This window comes from Asterias amurensis, chromosome 8 (assembly GCF_032118995.1).
Source record: "Asterias amurensis chromosome 8, ASM3211899v1".
NCBI classification, from domain to species: domain Eukaryota; kingdom Metazoa; phylum Echinodermata; class Asteroidea; order Forcipulatida; family Asteriidae; genus Asterias; species Asterias amurensis.
Genome location: NC_092655.1, coordinates 6,692,450 through 6,710,440, shown reverse-complemented (window position 1 = coordinate 6,710,440; position 17,991 = coordinate 6,692,450). Strand labels below are relative to the sequence as shown.

At 37.9% G+C, this 17,991-nt stretch overlaps 1 long non-coding RNA gene across 1 annotated transcript; it reads right to left on the bottom strand.

Moving 5' to 3' along the window:
- Window positions 1-3,154: 3,154 nt before the first annotated feature.
- LOC139940997 (uncharacterized) lies at window positions 3,155-16,720 on the bottom strand. Its single transcript, XR_011786519.1, has 6 exons — window positions 16,618-16,720; window positions 14,282-14,390; window positions 12,810-12,945; window positions 11,077-11,201; window positions 10,235-10,512; window positions 3,155-9,643 (listed from the first exon to the last, which is right to left on the bottom strand). It is a non-coding gene; the product is annotated as an uncharacterized lncRNA (long non-coding RNA).
- Between the last annotated feature and the right edge of the window lie 1,271 nt (window positions 16,721-17,991).

Below are 17,991 nucleotides of genomic sequence, written 5' to 3'. Positions count from 1 at the left end.
CTATAGCCTTGTGTTTTTATCCAATTTCGCTGAAAATTCCACCAGTTATAGCCTTACGTTTTTATCAAATTTTGCTCAAAAAAATCCACAAGACTATAGCCTTGCGTTTTTATCCAATTTTGCTCAAATTTTGCCCAAAATTCCATAAGACTATAGCCTTGCGTTTTTATCCAACGTGGCTCAAATTTTGCTCCAAAATTCCACAAGACTATAACCTTGCGTTTTTATCCAACTTTGCTCAAATTTTGCCCAAAATTCCATAAGACTATAGCCATGCGTTTTTATCCGACTTTGCTCAAAGTTTGCTCAAAAATTCCACAAGACCATAGCCTTGTGTTTTTATCCAATTTTGCTCAAAAAAAATCCACAAGACTATAGCCTTGCGTCTTTATCCAACTTTGCTCAAATTTTGCCCAAAAATTCCACAAGACTATAGCCTTGCATTTTTATCCAACTTTACTCAAATTTTGCTCAAAAATTCCACAAGACCATAGCCTTGCGTTTTTATCCAATTTTGCTAAAAAAAAAATCCACAAGACTATAGCCTTGCATTTTTATCCAACTTTACTCAAATTTTGCTCAAAAATTCCACAAGACCATAGCCTTGTGTTTTTATCCAATTTTGCTCAAAAAAATCCACAAGACTATAGCCTTGCATCTTTATCCAACTTTACTCAAATTTTGCCCATAATTCCACAAGACTATGACCTTGCGTTTTTACCCAACTTTGCTCAAATTTTGCCCAAAATTCCATAAGACTATAGCCTTGCGTTTTCATCCAACTTGGCTCAAATTTTGCTCAAAAATTGCGTTTTTATCCAATTTCGCGCAAAATTCCACAAGACTATAGCCTTGCGTTTTTATCCAATTTCGCTCAAATTCCACCAGACTATAGCCTTGCGTTTTTATCCAATTTTTATTCAAAAATTCCACAAGACTATAGCCTTGTGTTTTTATCCAATTTCGCTCAAAATTCCACCAGTTATATAGCCTTGCATTTTTATCCAATTTTGCTCAAATTTTTCCCAAAATTCCACGATACTAAAGCCTTGTGTTTTTATCCAACTTTGCTCAAATTTTGCCCAAAATTCCATAAGACTATAGCCTTGCGTTTTTATCCAGCGTGGCTCAAATTTTGCTCGAAAGTTCCACAAGACTTGATCCAATTTCGCTCAAAATTCCACCAGACTATAGTCTTTCGTTTTTAACCAATTTCGCTCAAATTCCACCAGACTATAGCCTTGCGTTTTTATCCAATTTTCATTCAGAAATTCCACAAGACTATAGCCTTGCGTCTTTATCCAACTTTGCTCAAATTTTGCCCAAAAATTCCACAAGACTATATTATAACCTTGCGTTTTTATCCAATTTTCATTCAAAAATTCCACAAGACTATAGCCTTGCGTTTTTATCCGACTTTGCTCAAATTTTGCCCAAAATTCCACAAGACTATAGCCTTGCGTTTTTATCCAATTTTGCTCAAAAAAATCCACAAGACTATAGCCTTGCGTTTTTATCCGACTTTGCTCAAATTTTGCTTTGCCCAAAATTCCACGAGACTATAGCCTTGCGTTTTTATTCAATTTTGCTCAAAAAAATCCACAAGACTATATAACCTTGCGTTTTTATCCAATTTTCATTCAAAAATTCCACAAGACTATAGCCTTGCGTTTTTATCCAACTTGGCTCAAATTTTGCCCAAAATTTCACAAGACTATAGCTTTGCGTTTTTATCCAATTTCGCTCAAATTCCACCAGACTATAGCCTTGCGTTTTTATCCAATTTTTATTCAAAAATTCCACAAGACTGGAATTTGAGCGAAATTGTGTTTTTATCCAATTTCGCTGAAAATTCCACCAGTTATAGCCTTACGTTTTTATCAAATTTTGCTCAAAGAAATCCACAAGACTATAGCCTTGCATTTTTATCCAATTTTGCTCAAATTTTGCCCAAAATTCCATAAGACTATAGCCTTGCGTTTTTATCCAATGTGGCTCAAATTTTGCTCCAAAATTCCACAAGACTATAACCTTGCGTTTTTATCCAACTTTGCTCAAATTTTGCCCAAAATTCCATAAGACTATAGCCTTGCGTTTTTATCCGACTTTGCTCAAATTTTGCCCAAAATTCCACAAGACTATAGCCTTGCGTTTTTATCCAATTTTGCTCAAAAAAATCCACAAGACTATAGCCTTGCGTTTTTATCCAACTTTACTCAAATTTTGCCCAAAATTCCCCAAGACTATAACCTTGCGTTTTTATCCAACTTTGCTCAAATTTTGCCCAAAATTCCATGACTATAGCCTTGCGTTTTTATCCAATGTGGCTCAAATTTTGCTCAAAAATTCCACAAGACTATAGCCTTGCGTTTTTATCCAATTTCGCTCAAAATTCCACCCTACTATAGCCTTGCGTTTTTATCCAACTTTACTCAAATTTTGCCCAAAACTCCCCAAGACTATAGCCTTGCATTTTTACCCAATTTTGCTCAAATTCCACCAGACTATAGCCTTGCGTTTTTATCCAACATGGCTCAAATTTTGCTCAAAAATTCCACAAGATTATAGCCTTGCGTTTTTATCCAATTTCGCTCAAAATTCCACCAGACTATAGCCTTGCGTTTTTATCCAATTTTCATTCAAAAATTCCACAAGACTATAGCCTTGCATTTTTATCCAACGTGGCTCAAATTTTGCTAAAAAATTCCACAACGTCCAATTTTGCTGTAAATGTTGGCTTGTGTCTTTATCAAATTGTGAGTGTTATTCTATATGTACAAGAATAAAGGCTGATGCTATTTACGGGCAAGTCAACTTTTAGTTGATTTGCTGAACTCGAAACTGTTGTCTCATTATTTGTCTCATTATCTACTTGGCCGCCATGTTTTCCCACAATGCAATAAATTGGCTGTGTATTAATTTAATAGGAGTTTCCTTGCGCAAAATGACTTGCTAAAAGCGATTGTGATATACACACCCAATTGTACTGTGGGTAAAAATGACAGCCTGAGGGTCTATTCGGGATAAGGTGGGCCCTAAATATTTAAGTTGGGGGGGGGGGGGCTAGGCTTAAGGCAAATAAAACACAAGTTACAAGGAGAGTCATGTCCAATTTTTTATTGAAAAATTTGGCCAAAAAAAAAGCAGAGTTGTGCAAACACCTGTGCCTGTCGGTGGACCCCCTCGGCCACCTGGAACTTGTGATGATCTAAAGGCCCAAGTGCAATGGTCGATATGTTTTCTGTTCAGTGAAGTTCAATTAGATGTACTCCTAGTGTCTACTTCAAAGTTGTAATGTCTCACAAAAAATAAACGAGCTAGACGCAATTCTGCGCTTTGTTTTTTGACGCAAGTGTTGAGCAGAAGGTAGTTGTTGCTTGCTTAAATGAACTGGTGCCCTCAAGGGCCTAAGATTTCACCGATTGTTGTCTTGCAACCAAGCCGCACTGGTGGTGCCAAGAGTTGTCGACGATTGTTCCAATGGGATCCTAACTCTACAGATGATGACGACTTCTATCCAGATGATGATATGCTGGTTGGAGAAACAAGTTCTGCAATGGCCACTAATTTCCCCCTTGCTTTCCATTGGGCTGCAATTTGGACGTTCAGATGTAGTCAACTGACAAAATGGCTACATGTGAACTTGTTTTTTTACCAACTTTGATTAAAAACAAAGTTGACTAGTGTAAAACACATTGTATGTACCAAAGGCTTTGAGAAAAATGCTTGACGTATTGCACAAATGTCGCAAATTTTTAAACAGTTTTAGTAAGCTAAATAGTGACGTTTTCTCACTGTTTGCCAGTAAATGATAACAAAGATGACATTGGATTTATATAACGCCTACCATTCTAAAAGAGACCGACTTTGACCATAACGACAAAACATTTCAACTAGCTAAGATGGATCAAGAACTGAGGCATTTGATTTACTTTCTAGACTACTACACAACACAGCAATGATTTCTAGCTCACTAAAATTCAACTAATTTTTTGTTTACCTTTTGAGTTATTTATAACCTAAGATTTGGAGCATAGTAATAAAAAAGAGAAGTAAACACTTCAAAAAGTGCACTGTAACTATTGAAAAAAAAAAGAGGAATATTATAACGCAAAGAGATGCTTGTCTACATGAGAAGAAAAAAAACCTGTTTCCTAAATTGGCATTTAAAAGGAATACTTTTAACTTGGTTTGCGTCGGCCTTTTTGGCCTTGCAGAAACAGAAAAACCAAAACAATTTTTGACGATTAATTCCCCCTCAAATTATTATCGAATAAAATGAGGGACTGAAGATCTTTGAAATTTAGGTCACACTTGTTTTCTAAATTGAAACTTGGTCGGAATACTTTCGCTTGGATTGCATTGAAAACTTTTTGCCTGGCAAGAGAGAGAAAGAATAGAAACAAACAAAAAACAATTTGTGCCAAGTTCTTCACCCTCAAATTATTATCTAATAAAATGAGGGACTACAATACTTTGCAATTTAAGGCACAACTGTTTCCTAAATTGCAGACTTATTAGGAATACTTTGCCTTGGTTACAATCAAACATTGTTGGCCTTGTAGTAGGAAAAAGTAAATTTTGCTTAGTTTTTCACTGAAATATTATTGACCTTACAGTACGACAAAACTTTTGTAAACTTTATGTCCCCCTCAAATCATTTTCTAACAAAATGAGGGACTAAAGATCTTTGCAATTTAGGGCACACCTGTTTTTTAAATTGAAGTTTCTTAAAAGGAATACTTTTGCTTGGTTCGTTTGTTTCCCCCTCAAATTATTATCTAATAAATTGAGGGACTACAATACTTGTTGGTCTTGCAGTAGGAAAAAGTAAATTTTGCTTAGTTTTTCACTGAAATATTATTGATTTTACAGTATGACAAAACTTGTGTATAAATTATTTCCCCTCGAATCATTACCTAACAAAATGAGTGACTGAATTTCTCTGCAATTTGGCACACAACTGTTTCCTAAATTGAAAATTTTGAATGATACGTTCATTTGGTTTGCACTGAAATAGCCTCGAAGAACGACAAAACTTTATTTCCCCCTCAAATTATTATCAAACAATATGAGGGACTGGTTTCACTGTTTGACAAAGATTGACTTAAAAAAAGTGCTCAATGGGACAGAAACTTGTTTCAACTCGCGAGTTTTGGGTAACACATAAGTTCACTAATTTTTTTTTCTGTAAATAGCATCACTGGTGAAAAGAATAGCCCTATAATTTGATGTCTTTGTGCTGTAAATTTTCCTACAAAACTTGAGACCAATTTATCACTTTGAAACCTTGAAATGACCTATGACCTTCCATGCAAATATTTAAATTTTGACCGATCAACTTTTGACCTTTGACACAAAATGGAGATTGAGTTAACAAGTAATTATCCCTAGTTAGAACGTAACGAATGCTGAAAATTTCACTATACATGCTTGCTCAAAACTTGAACTTGAAGAACATGCAGTTTAGTTTTACCTAGTCTGATTTTAAAAGCCATATCCTCAGGTAGGATTTTAAATGTCTAAGGCATTTAGTTCTTTTTGATCTGATTTTATCCTAATGTAAGATTTGAGTGGGATGTCCCAAGTTAAAACAATTAAAACAAAACTTTCTATTCGTGGGTATTCAATTCTACCTTGTGCTATTTTTAAACTTAAATACAAAAATAAGATTTATTTGTGAATTACCCAAACCTCACAAAATTTCAGCTTTTATCAAACAATACTATATTTGGATTTTTAGTTCTATCTAGTTCTTTGAATGATTTGAATGTTAACGTTGCAAGTGTTTAGATCTACCTATTGTTTAATTTAAAAATTAAACATGGTTTCTAGAATAAGATTTAGTTGTGAATTTTCCAAGCATTTTTGAGAAGTATAAACTTTTATCAGTAACCTTTTTGTTTAGATGTATTGAAAACTAATTAAGTTCTACCCTAGTCTGATTTATGAAAAAGATTTAAATGTTTACCTGGCAAGATCCACATTTAGTTTGATTTTAATCATTCTTACCCTAGAATAAGATTTAGTTGGAATTTCCCAAGCTTTTGGAGAGCAGTTTTTTTATAATAAACTTTGACGTGATTTAAAGGGAGTTTAGATCTACCTAGTATGATTTTTAAAACCATGGTAATGGAAATGTTAAGGTTTAGATGTGAATGTTGCAAAGTTTTAGAGAACTTTAGATCTAAAGTTTCTGTTTGGCATTGCTTTGAAAACTTGTTTATCTCCTGCAGTAAAATACCTTGACCACGACCAGACCCTAAGAACCTTGACATAGACCTGACCTTTGGTCTCTTCTAAAAACAACCAACTCAAAACAACTATAAATTATAGGAATCCAATGTCATCTTTGGTATCAAAAGGCAATAAAATTGGTGTTCTTACTAGGTATTTTGAATGTGAAGTGGCATGACCAAGCAGAAAATGTTTCTCCAGCCCTCATATCATCAACTGGATAGAAGTCCTCATCATCCACCAAGTCCAGATTCCATTGGCTCAAACGAAGACATCTCTTGGCACCTTTGTTGATCATGAAAGATCCCCAGTACAAACCTGTTTACTCAAAAACAAAAGAATGACGTGACCAACAAAAGGCTAAATTATAAGGGGCCCTCATCCCGACGTCTTGAGAGATCTTGCCGACCAGAACGTTTTAGGGACCAACCACTAACTTCCAGCTCAGGCCCTAGTACAAACGCATGCTTCCAAAAATGCTCGCTCTAGCTCGTCAAATTTTGTAAGGCATTACACCAGTGAAGGAGAACACAAGCCGTGCAACTAAAAGAATTTCACTGAACGGAAAACATATCTTCCATTGCACCCGGGCCCAAAGGACCAACACTTATTCCAGGCAGCCGAGGGGGTCCACCAACAAGCACAGGTGTTTGCACAACTCTGCGAGTTTTTCAGAGGGTTTGGATGAGGCCCTAACATAGCACAATGAGCTGCTCATACACAATGAGTCCATAATTTAAATCTTGAAAATTTCATTTTCAAACCCAGGCCCTGAACCAAAAACTTGAGAAAAACATAATAACAAAACATCGTTTCCCTTAAGATCTGAAAGATATTGCCAATATCTTTCAGAACACAAATACTATAAAAAAAAAAAAACAACATTTTATTACAAAATTCATTGGAATTGCATTTCTTTTTGGTATAAATTTCTATATCTCTGCAAGATACAGAGCTTTCCATAGTTTTGTTTTTGTTTTTTGGGTCAGTGAAACAAAGTTAATAGCTTTGCTTGCAAGCAAAGTCATTATTTGTTTAAAGTTTCACTATGTTAAATAGTCTCATTTTTCGGTAGGAGCAACTCGTACATTTAACTTAAATAATACAAAGACATATGATTCAGAATGTATTGTTTGTAAAAATAATTAATAAATAGTGGGTTTTTTCAAATCAAGATCAACAATTTCTGCCAAAAGATTGTTCAATTGTCTTTGAAGAGTTTCAGTCAGAGTGACCTCTGACTGGTTAAACTGTTTCCCAAGAAGACAATCAGAGTGCCCTGATTATCTGCAAGGGAAGGTAGCGATTTTATATTCATCCAAAATATCTGCCAAAAGATTGCTTAAATTTCTTTGACTGGTTAAACTGTTTCCCAACAAGACATTCAGAGTGCCCTGATTATCTGCAAGGGAATTTATTTTTTATATTCAAAGATTTGTTTGTGTGAATTTGGTATGTACGAATCTGAATCATATACCTTCGAGTGTAAAAGGGATAGATCTTTATTAACTTTAGAGGAAAATTAAGTAACTAAGCACACAGGGGGAAGTGTGGGTTAATCTAAACACAAATCAGAGTGTCACTAGGGAGTGTCAGTTACTCGCTACACAAAGGAAGTGTGAGCTCAGAGTAACACAAGGGAGAGTGTCAGCTACTCATCACACAAAGGAAGTGTGAGCTCAGAGTAACACAAGGGAGTGTATGTTACTCACTACACAAAGGAAGTGTGAGCCTAGAGTAACACAAGGGAGTGTCAGTTACTCACTACACAAAGGAAGTGTGAGCTCAGAGTAACACAAGGTAGTGTCAGTTACTCACTACACAAAGGAAGTGCGAGTTCAGAGTAACACAAGGGAGTGTCAGTTACTACACAAAGGAAGTGTGAGCCTCGAGTAACACAAGGGAGTGTCAGTTACTCACAACACAAAGGAAGTGTGAGTTCAGAGTAACACAAGGGAGTGTCAGTTACTCACAACACAAAGGAAGTGTGAGTTCAGAGTAACACAAGGGAGTGTCAGTTACTCACTACACAAAGGAAGTGTGAGCCCAGAGTAACACAAGGGAGTGTCAGTTACTCACTACACAAAGGAAGTGTGAGTTCAGAGTAACACATGGGAGTGTCAGTTACTCACTACACAAAGGAAGTGTGAGCTCAGAGTAACACCAGGGAGTGACGTTACTCACTACACAAATGAAGTGTGAGCCCAGAGTAACACAAGGGAGAGTGTCAGTAACTCACTACACAAAGGAAGTGTGAGCTCAGAGTTACACAAGGGAGTGTCAGTTGCTCACTCAGAAGGAAGTTGTAGCAACTCAGAGTAACACAAGGGAAAGTGTCTGTCACTTAACACACAAAGTGTGGCACAGCCTGAAACGTTGACATATCTAAAACTTTTAAAACTATTATTCAACTAATAACTAAACAGGAAATACTTAGTCAATTTTTGATTGACTTCTAAGAATTTAAACACTTAAGTGTCTCCTATTTCAGGCATGCAATTCTGTATTTTGATAAAAGAATTGATATTTCCAGAAATCCAGGCACAGCAAGGTTTTGTACTGTGTTTTTAAATTGTTTAATGGTTATTAAAAACCCAACCCATAAAAATCAGATGTTGCATGCCTGTTGCTGATGTATGAGATGGGCAAAACCCCGCCTAACTAATACCCTCTTGGGGAAAAATTCCCATCCGGCTCCACTACATGGCAACCAAGTTTGTCAACTCCACACATCAGCACATCTAAATTTAATTCACTAATTAGAGCCTTTGACAACGTTTCAGTTTGTGAGTTTGATGATTCACCACACAAGGGAAGTATGGATCATCACATAGAGTCAAGTGTGAGCGATTCACCACACAACAAAAAGTGTCAGTGATTCACCACACATTAAAAAGTGTAAGCAGTTCACCACACAACAAAAAGTGTGAGCGATTCACCACACAACAGAAAGTGTCAGCGATTCACCACACAACAAAAAGTGTCAGCGATTCACCACACAACAAAAAGTGTTAGCAATTCACCACACAACAAAAAGTGTCAGCGATTCAAAACACAACAAAAAGTGTCAGTGATTCACCAGACAACAAAAAGTGTAAGCAGTTCACCACACAACAAAAAGTGTGAGCGATTCACCACACAACAGAAAGTGTCAGCGATTCACCACACAACAAAAAGTGTTAGCGATTCACCACACAACAAAAAGTGTCAGCGATTCAAAACACAACCTAAGGTGTGAGCAATTCAAAACTCAAGAAAAAGTGTGAGTGATTCACCACACAATTAATTATAACTATATCCGTATAATACACAAATAATTACAAAGTATATAAAGAGGGAGTGCATCTCTACCAGTGATGGTCGCTGACTCCTTGCGAGATCCGACACTCTCTGTCTGGATTTTGATCTGTAGAAGACAAAAAAAAAACTCATCAGCTTTGATAATATGCCAATCACCACACAAATTTTTGCCTAAAATTTAACAAATCACAGTTTGTAAGTCCAGCAGTTCTATTAAATTTTGCCTAAAATAAAAACAAAAATCACAAAGGGGCTAGTCTGGCACAAATTTGGGCCTAAAATTAAAAAAATCAGAAGGGGTAGGTCCAGCAGTTTTTATCAAAATTTGGCCTAAAATTGAACAAAATAACAAGGGGCAAGTCCAGGATTTTTATCAAATCTGTGCCTAAAATTGATAAAATCACACGGGGTACATGTAAGTCCAGGGGTGGATTTCACAAAGAGTTAGGACTAGTCTTATCTCGAGTTAGGACCAGTAACTCGTCCTAACTTAGAACTATCCATGCAGTTTGTATATCTCCTAGGACTAGTCCTAAGTTAGGACTTGTCCTAACTCTTTGTGAAATCGACCCCAGCAGTTATATCAAATTTGGGCCTAAATGTACGTATTGTTACACCAGGGTAACTTAAAGTTAGATACAATTTTTCCTTATAAATGGCAAGCTTTACTATCACTGTCAAAATTATGAAGGCTTACCTGCAAAAGGGTTGGAGGATTGCTCGAGGCGATGATTGGTTAAACACTCTCTTGTCTGGATTACTCACTCACTCAGTCGACCCAAGTTGTCTCGTTGCCGCACATTTGAGCATGGTCTTGGTGGTCTTCCGGGATGGCACAGGTCTGCCTTGGGTGGGCTCCCACACCATGACTTTATTGGCTGGTAGCTCTGTGTGTCGTAAGCAGTGACCAGCAAAGAGCAACAGATGCTCCTTAATTTTCTCACTCAGTGGAGAGATATTTATGGATTAGTTGATCTGAATAAAATGAAAGAAGGGAAAAAAGTTGGTAGAGCATAGACACACTTACATGGAAGATTTCAGCTTTTTAAAAAAGTTTACTTTAGAAGCGGGCAAGCTCTGGTGATTTTGTTCAGCAGAGTGTGGGTTTGAGTCCCGGTTGTGACACTTGTCTTCCTAAGCAAGACACTTGACTATAATTGGTTCTCTCCATCCACCCAGGGGTCAATGGGTACCTGTGAGGGCAGAGATGGTTCTTTTGACTCATTTAGCTAGTGTGCTACATATTTGGCAGCAAAGGCTGTATACTCCCCAGGGAGCTGAGATGGTTTAAAAAATAAATTAAACTGGCTCAGGGGTACTAATGTTGGAGCACTTTGAGACGCCATTCGGGTGTATATCGCTATTAAAAGAAACAATTATTATTATTGTTACTAAGTAAAACTAGCACACTTTTGAAAAACAGTTCAACTTTAAATTCTATTTTTGCTGTGGGTTGTAAACTTTTTGTAAACATTGACAATGTCTACTCATAAATATGATTCATACATTTTGATTACAAATATCAACTTTATTTCGTACCTGTGCACAGGAAGTTGACTGAGTTGTCAAGGCAGCTTGCTTGACGGTCTCCAGAGCTTCAACAATGATAGCTTGGAGACATTTCCTCTGCTCAATTTGACCAAAAGAGAATTGGCTCACTTGATCTGTAGATGAAAAAAAAAGGGAACGAGAATGAAACTCAATGCCTATTTTGTTTACTATTTATGCAGTCAAGAAAAACAGTGTCACTTGTAGCGACCAGACCTTGGACATAATATAAATTAACAGGCATAAAACTTGTGTGGGATTTGACCCCACGACCCTTGCAATTCTAGAGAAGTGTCTTACCAACTGGACTATCGAGGTTGCCCGGTAGCTAGAGGCAGTTCAAGTCCTATGATTTGGCAGCGAGTACCACAACGATATAATAGACGTACAAAAAGTACCCAAATCATTAAGGACACAAGTGTCATGACCGGGACTCGAACCCACAATCTGCTGATCAGAAGTATCAGGCCTGTTACGGGGATACAATTCTCTCACAGAAGAGGGATTGTCCAGAACAATTAGTAATTATTTTCACATAGTAAGTTGCAGGCCTTGAAATAACCCACGGCTCCCACAGCCCTTGCAGTGGTGCCCTGTGCTTTTGCTGTAGTGCCCTCTGCAAGGTTCCAATACAATTTTACATTCAACTCATAGAAGTGCCCGTTACTAGAGGAAAATTGTTGTGCCCCTTCAAGAGTGAAGTTCAGCCTAAGGGCCGTGTCACTAGGGGCAATTTATGGGCAACCAGTTCCAGGCAATCTCCGAGAAGAAAAGCCACTCACATTTCAATGTTTACCTTTAAAGCCATTGGACCCTTTCGGTACAGAAAAAAAAAAAAAGTTCACAGATTTACAAATAATTTACAGGGTTTACAGAAGGTAATGGTGAAAGACTTCTCTTGAAATATTAGTCCATGAAATGCTTTACTTTTTGAGAAAACGGTAAAACAATATAAATTCTCGTTAACGAGAATTACGGATTTGTTATAAACACATGTCATGACACGGCGAAACGCGCGAAAACAGGAGTGGGTTTTCCCGTTATTTTCTCCCGAATCCGATGTCCGATTGAGCCTAAATTTCCACAGGTTTGTTATTTTATATATAAGTTGTGAAACACGAAGTGTGGGACTTGGACAATACTGTTTACCGAAAGTGTATAATGGCTTTAAGTGGAAGCGGCGTGGCTGAGCGGATTAAGAGCACCGAATTCTAACTCTGGTGTTTCTGATCAGCAGAGTGTGGTTTAGAATCCCCAGCCGCGACACTTGTGACCTTTAGCAAGACACTTAACCATTCCTTCGACCCTCGGATGGGACATAAAGCTGTTGGTCCCATGTGTTTTGTAACGCATGTAAAAGAACCCAGTCACTTATCGAAAGAGAAGGGGGTTTGCCCCAGTGTTCCTGGCTGTGGCTGCTGTATGGGCCCTACTAGCACCTTGAAAACCCATAATGTGCTACATAATTGGGTCTCAGAATTCATTACTTCAATAAAAACCTATCTTTCTGAAAGTTTGTGTATGCTCAGCGCCTTGAGTACCTTGTTTGGTAGTTACGTGCGCTATAAAAGACAACGATATTACTATTCAAAAAATAACTTGTGTGCTACTAAAGCAGCCCTGTATCGTACACTGCACTTGGTTGTCTGTAAAGGTTTCTTCATATGACAAGGCCCTCAAGCTGCATTGCCCTGATGGTTCAATTTCAATCATTTTTTCTGTACCTTTAGATGTGAGCTGTCATAGATTGCTGGCCACTCTGTGTTGCTTCAACATTGATTGATGACACACCTCTGCAGAGTGCGATGGACGGCCAGCCATCGTGATTGAAGATCTGACGCTCTGCCTGCGTTAATTGATCTGTAAGTTGATGACAAAACATGTTAGAATGAGTACAAGTTTCAACATTTAGTGAGTAGGATGTAGTGGCCGAGCGGATAAGAGCACCGAATTCAAGCTCTGATGCTTCTGTTCAGCAGAGTGTGGGTTCAAATCCCGTTCAAGACACTTTAGTATAATTGCTTCCCTCCACCCAGGGTCAATGGGTATATGTTAGGGCAGAGATGGTTCTTTTGACTGATTTAGCAGATAGCGCATATTGGTGATGCACAGGCTGTAATCTCCACAGAGAGCTGAGTTTGTTTAACTTGTATCCGCCAAGCTACATCAAAATCTGTATCAGAAAAAAAAACCGCTACAAACGTTGACCTTCAGGTTTTTCCCGTAAAAGACTGTTTGCACGTTTTGTTCTTCAAAGTTTGACCACTTTGGCAGTCTACAGACTACAAATTTAGCACACAATCCTTTGCTTCAACACACACTACAATCACACACAGGTTTTGCTGAGTTTCATGTTTTTGATCAATGTTTTTGCTGGGAAATTACGTTTTTGGCAGTCTAAATTTTCAGAGGAAGAGGTGAAAAATGCCGTGCGTTCTTAGCACACAGGTTCGAACTGTTAATGGTTGCACGTTAGAAGAATACATGTTGACAAGTTATGTATAATTTTGAAGCTAAGGAAACACTCTTTCAGGCAATGTTCTTTTGTGAAATTTTGTTTATGTTCAGTATTTTGTTTTGCTTTCCAAGAAACGACTTCATGTTTTTCAGTCGTTCAAGTATCTAAATTTCATAATTTTTCCTGCAACTGTAAATCTTTATAAAATCATTATTTGATATCCTAATAAAGAGAATTTCGTCTTCTTTTGTCCACGCTTCCTGATGTAGGAATAAACAACAAGTGTATGTGCAGGCGCTGAGGCAAATACAGCCCTTTTTGTGAATAGGCACATATGGGTTATGGAATGAATTAAGGCCCAGTGATCAGAGGCCAATTTTATAGAGCTGCTTAGGCAAAAAAATTTGCTTGAGCGCGAAAATAGCTCGCTTGTTTTACACATGTTACTGGCCAAAATTTCAGGCCATATACATTGCTTGTGACTGGTATTTAGCTGTTGTTTACTTAGCATAATAACTGAGTGGAGTCTTGGCCGGTAATCTGATTTTACTAAGCAAGGATTTGTTTTGCTCAAGCAAACTTTTGTGCTTAAGCAGCACTATGAAATTGAGCCCTGGGTAATAATGTTGGAAGTGCTTTGAGACGCCCTCAAATATTCAAATCCGCCAGTGTGAGAGCAGCATGAAGCTGCTATACTAAAAACATTACCCATGTTTATTTCAATCATTTTGTCTGTACCTTTAGATGTGAGCTATCATAGATTGCTGGCTACTCTGCGTTGCTTCAACATTGATAGATTGACACATCTCTGCTGAGTGCGATGGACAGCCAGCCTGTGTTAATTGATCTGTAAGTTGACGACAAAACATGTTAGAATAAGTACCGAGCGGTTAACAGCAGGGAGCTCAAGCTTTTGGGTTTCTGTTCAGCAGAGTGTGAGTTTGAATCCCGGTTGTGACACTTACAAGTGTCACAAGTGACAGTGTCCCTGAGCGAGACACTTCACTATAATTGCTTCTCTCCACCCAGGGGTAAATGGGTGCCTGCCAGAGCAGAAATTGATTAGGTTATAGTGCGATACATATTTGGCAGCACAGGCTGTATACTCCCCAGGAAGATGAGATGGTTTGAGAAATATATTAAAGGAACATGTTGCCTTGGATCGGACGAGTTGGTCTATAAAAAAGCGTTTTTAACTGTTTGTTATAAAATGCATATGGTTGGAAAGATGTTTTAAAAGTAGAATACAATGATCCACACAAGTTTGCCTCGAAATAGCGTGGTTTTCCTTTTACTGTGCGAACTAACACGGCCGACCATTTCTGGGAGTAAACAATTTGACTCCCATAAATGGCCGACTGTGTTAGTCGACGAGGTAAAAGGAAAACCGTACAATTTTGAGGCATGCTTGTGTGGATCATTGTATTCTACTTTTACCGATATCGCGTGATGTGGCACAACTGTTTCAGCCATTGCTCTCGACCAATAGGAATGAAGAAACCGTCTTATAAGAACGGGTGCAAGGTCATGTGTCACGCCCATGAATTTACACTTTTTACCAGTCATAAACAAAGGTTTATACACACCCACGTGACGCGCTCTCCACCAATAGGAATAGCGAAACTGTCTGAGGTATTTATGAATGCAAAATAAACGATCGGAATCACGAACACGGTCACATGAAATCGAGCAAATTATCAAGTTTTGTCATAAGAGAGACCTCACAGATTGTGGCATCGAAAGGTTGGAATGCTGCAAATACCAACATCATACGAAGGTGGGGATGGGTAAGTGGCTTCACTATTTGATTCTCCACCCCCCAAAAAAATACATGTTAAAATGGACAGCGACGACACATGGGCGCAGGCCCCCCCACTGGTTACGTCACTGTTTTTCAAGATGGCCACCATGTCTAAGATTGCCACAATATCAGATTTGAAGATGGTTTTATGGTTTTATGAGTATATTCTGTGTCGGAAAAGTTTCCATATGGCGCCACCACTTTTTCATTCGAAATAAAATAATATTGTATCTAATTTACCTGATTGATATATCCCTTTTTGTAAAAATGACCGAAAAAGTGGTGGCGCCATACGGAAAGTTATCCTCTGTGTCTATTGTTATTCTTTCCAAAGAGTTACTCTTGCTTTTGCACCAAAGTTATCTGTGACTGTGGCATCACGCCCTGGTGCATATAACGGTGGCATGCAAATGTGAAGGGCAAAATGTTTCAAAGTACCAAGTTTTTCATTATGAGTTTTGATAGCACTTTTTGTAGGCCTATGTAAGATGAAATTGCTCAATAAAAATGAAGGGTACAATTGAAATAGCTATCAATAATAAGATGTAAATGGAATTCAATTTTTTTTTTTTTTTTTTTCATAACAAATAACAAAAAAATTGGTGCGGCTGCCAAAATCGAGGCGGGCGGGGACGAGCAACATGTTACTTATTTTACTGGGCCTTAGGGAGATTCCCTAACTTTTAAACAACTGATTAGAATAATTTTGACATCCTAGCTGGATATGTCTCTTGGAGACATTCAATTTGACACCACATTTGTTGGGGTCGGGTCATGCAAACCCAAGTAACTGCCAAGTTACTATATCAGCAGCACGCATCGGCATAGCGCGACCAGCCCATATAATTATAAGTTTGTAAAATATATCGATGTCTTGAAAAGAAATTTCCCTATCCTGTCACTAGCTAATTTTTCACTCTTTTTTTTGTTAATTAAGCTGAATAAATAATATCTCATCAACAGACATAAACCAGGTGAATTGTGCAATATCTGTCAAGAGAGGACCAATTGATTGTTAAGACCCCCCCCCCTCCAAAAAAAAAAAAAAAAAAAACACCTAGGGAAAAAAGCCGCCTGTCGGAAAGTAAATAAACGACTCATCCACGGCCCATTCGCTCAACATGCCCTAGCACCACGCCCCTTCCGGCCGGACCTCGTGGTCTTTAAAAATCGGCGCCCTCTGGTCGAAAACCCAACAGTAAAAGTACAGATTTTTCATCAAAAAATACAAATTTTCAAATCATATACTCCACCAAGATAATGAGAAACTCACCGTGCTAATTTCAAAATACTTTTTGACCGGAACTGTTTCGATAAAACGGAGAAATTTACCGAAAAGTGGAGTAGAAATTGATTTCTTGTCGGATGTCTCGAATTTTTTCTCGAAAAAGGGAACCGATTTCGTCGGCTGGTGCCCAAACCGCAGTTCTTGCATTGTTTGTCGCGTTGTAAGCTACACTGGTACCCTGTCTAAAGCGTGAAGTCATGAATAACCGGGCGCCCTCTCTTGATCTCGTAGGCAGTGGAGAATCATATTTAAAAATGGCGGCCCCCTTAACAGTTAACGTGTTTTTGTTTTTTTTGTAATTTTCAAATCATCACATGTGGACAAAGTTACCTTTGGTAAGCCTTGTCATGTGTTATATTAATTCCACAAATGTATGGAATAAAATGAAGTACGTTGTAGTAGTATAGGATGTGTAAAAGTGGGGGAAAAAACGTCTTGAAAGTGACACCCTCTTGCGCTTGGCGCCCTTGCACTTGCAGGGCAATCGTAATGTAATAAGTTTGTTTACGTTTTTTAGTAACATGCAACCATTTTTACAGGCTATCTAGTCGTAATTATTTTTGGTTTAATCCACACCCTCCTTAAAACCTATACGTGTCACAGGTGTTGATGATAATGCCTATTCCTTTAAAAAAAATCATGACTATGCCTGCTGATTTAGTTCAGTTCAGTGAATTAGCGCCATGGGATTATACACATAATGAATGTTTATGAGTGCAATGGTGCGAATATGTTCATGAGTTGAAAGATGGAGTGTTCTGTTTAACGAGGCAAGCCGAGTTGAATGGAACATTCCAGCTTTCAACTTATGAACATATTCGCACCATTGCACGAATTAAAAACATTCATTTTTTGTTTTATATAACATCCAAGTACTACATGTAAGTTGATCTTTGTCATTTTGATTAAAAGATACAAAGTTTCAAAACAAAGCGTAGGCCTACAATTTTTAATAGTAGAAGCCGAATGCCAGTAATTTTTGTAATATGCCTTGCAGTAACACTGCTGCGTTACCAAAGACACGCGCACGCAGTGATGTTTTTACTCGGCTTTTTTGTTCCATCCGAAAAGTACCATTGCACGCTGGCAGCGTCCCAGCGTGCAATAGTACTTTTCGGATGGAACGAAAAAGCATGGCGAGTGACTCGGCGTGCAATGGTACTTTTATTTGCTATCACGTGACAGACAATCCTCTAACCAAATGGCAAGGATCTGCGTGGGTGTTTATTTCATATACTATTTTTTTATATGGGCGATTAGACCCAGTAACCATAACTGGGGCGCTGTACTCCTTTTTTTGAATTTTAACATTTTCTGTCGTCAAAATAAATAAAGGATAAAGGAGTACAGTGCCCCAGT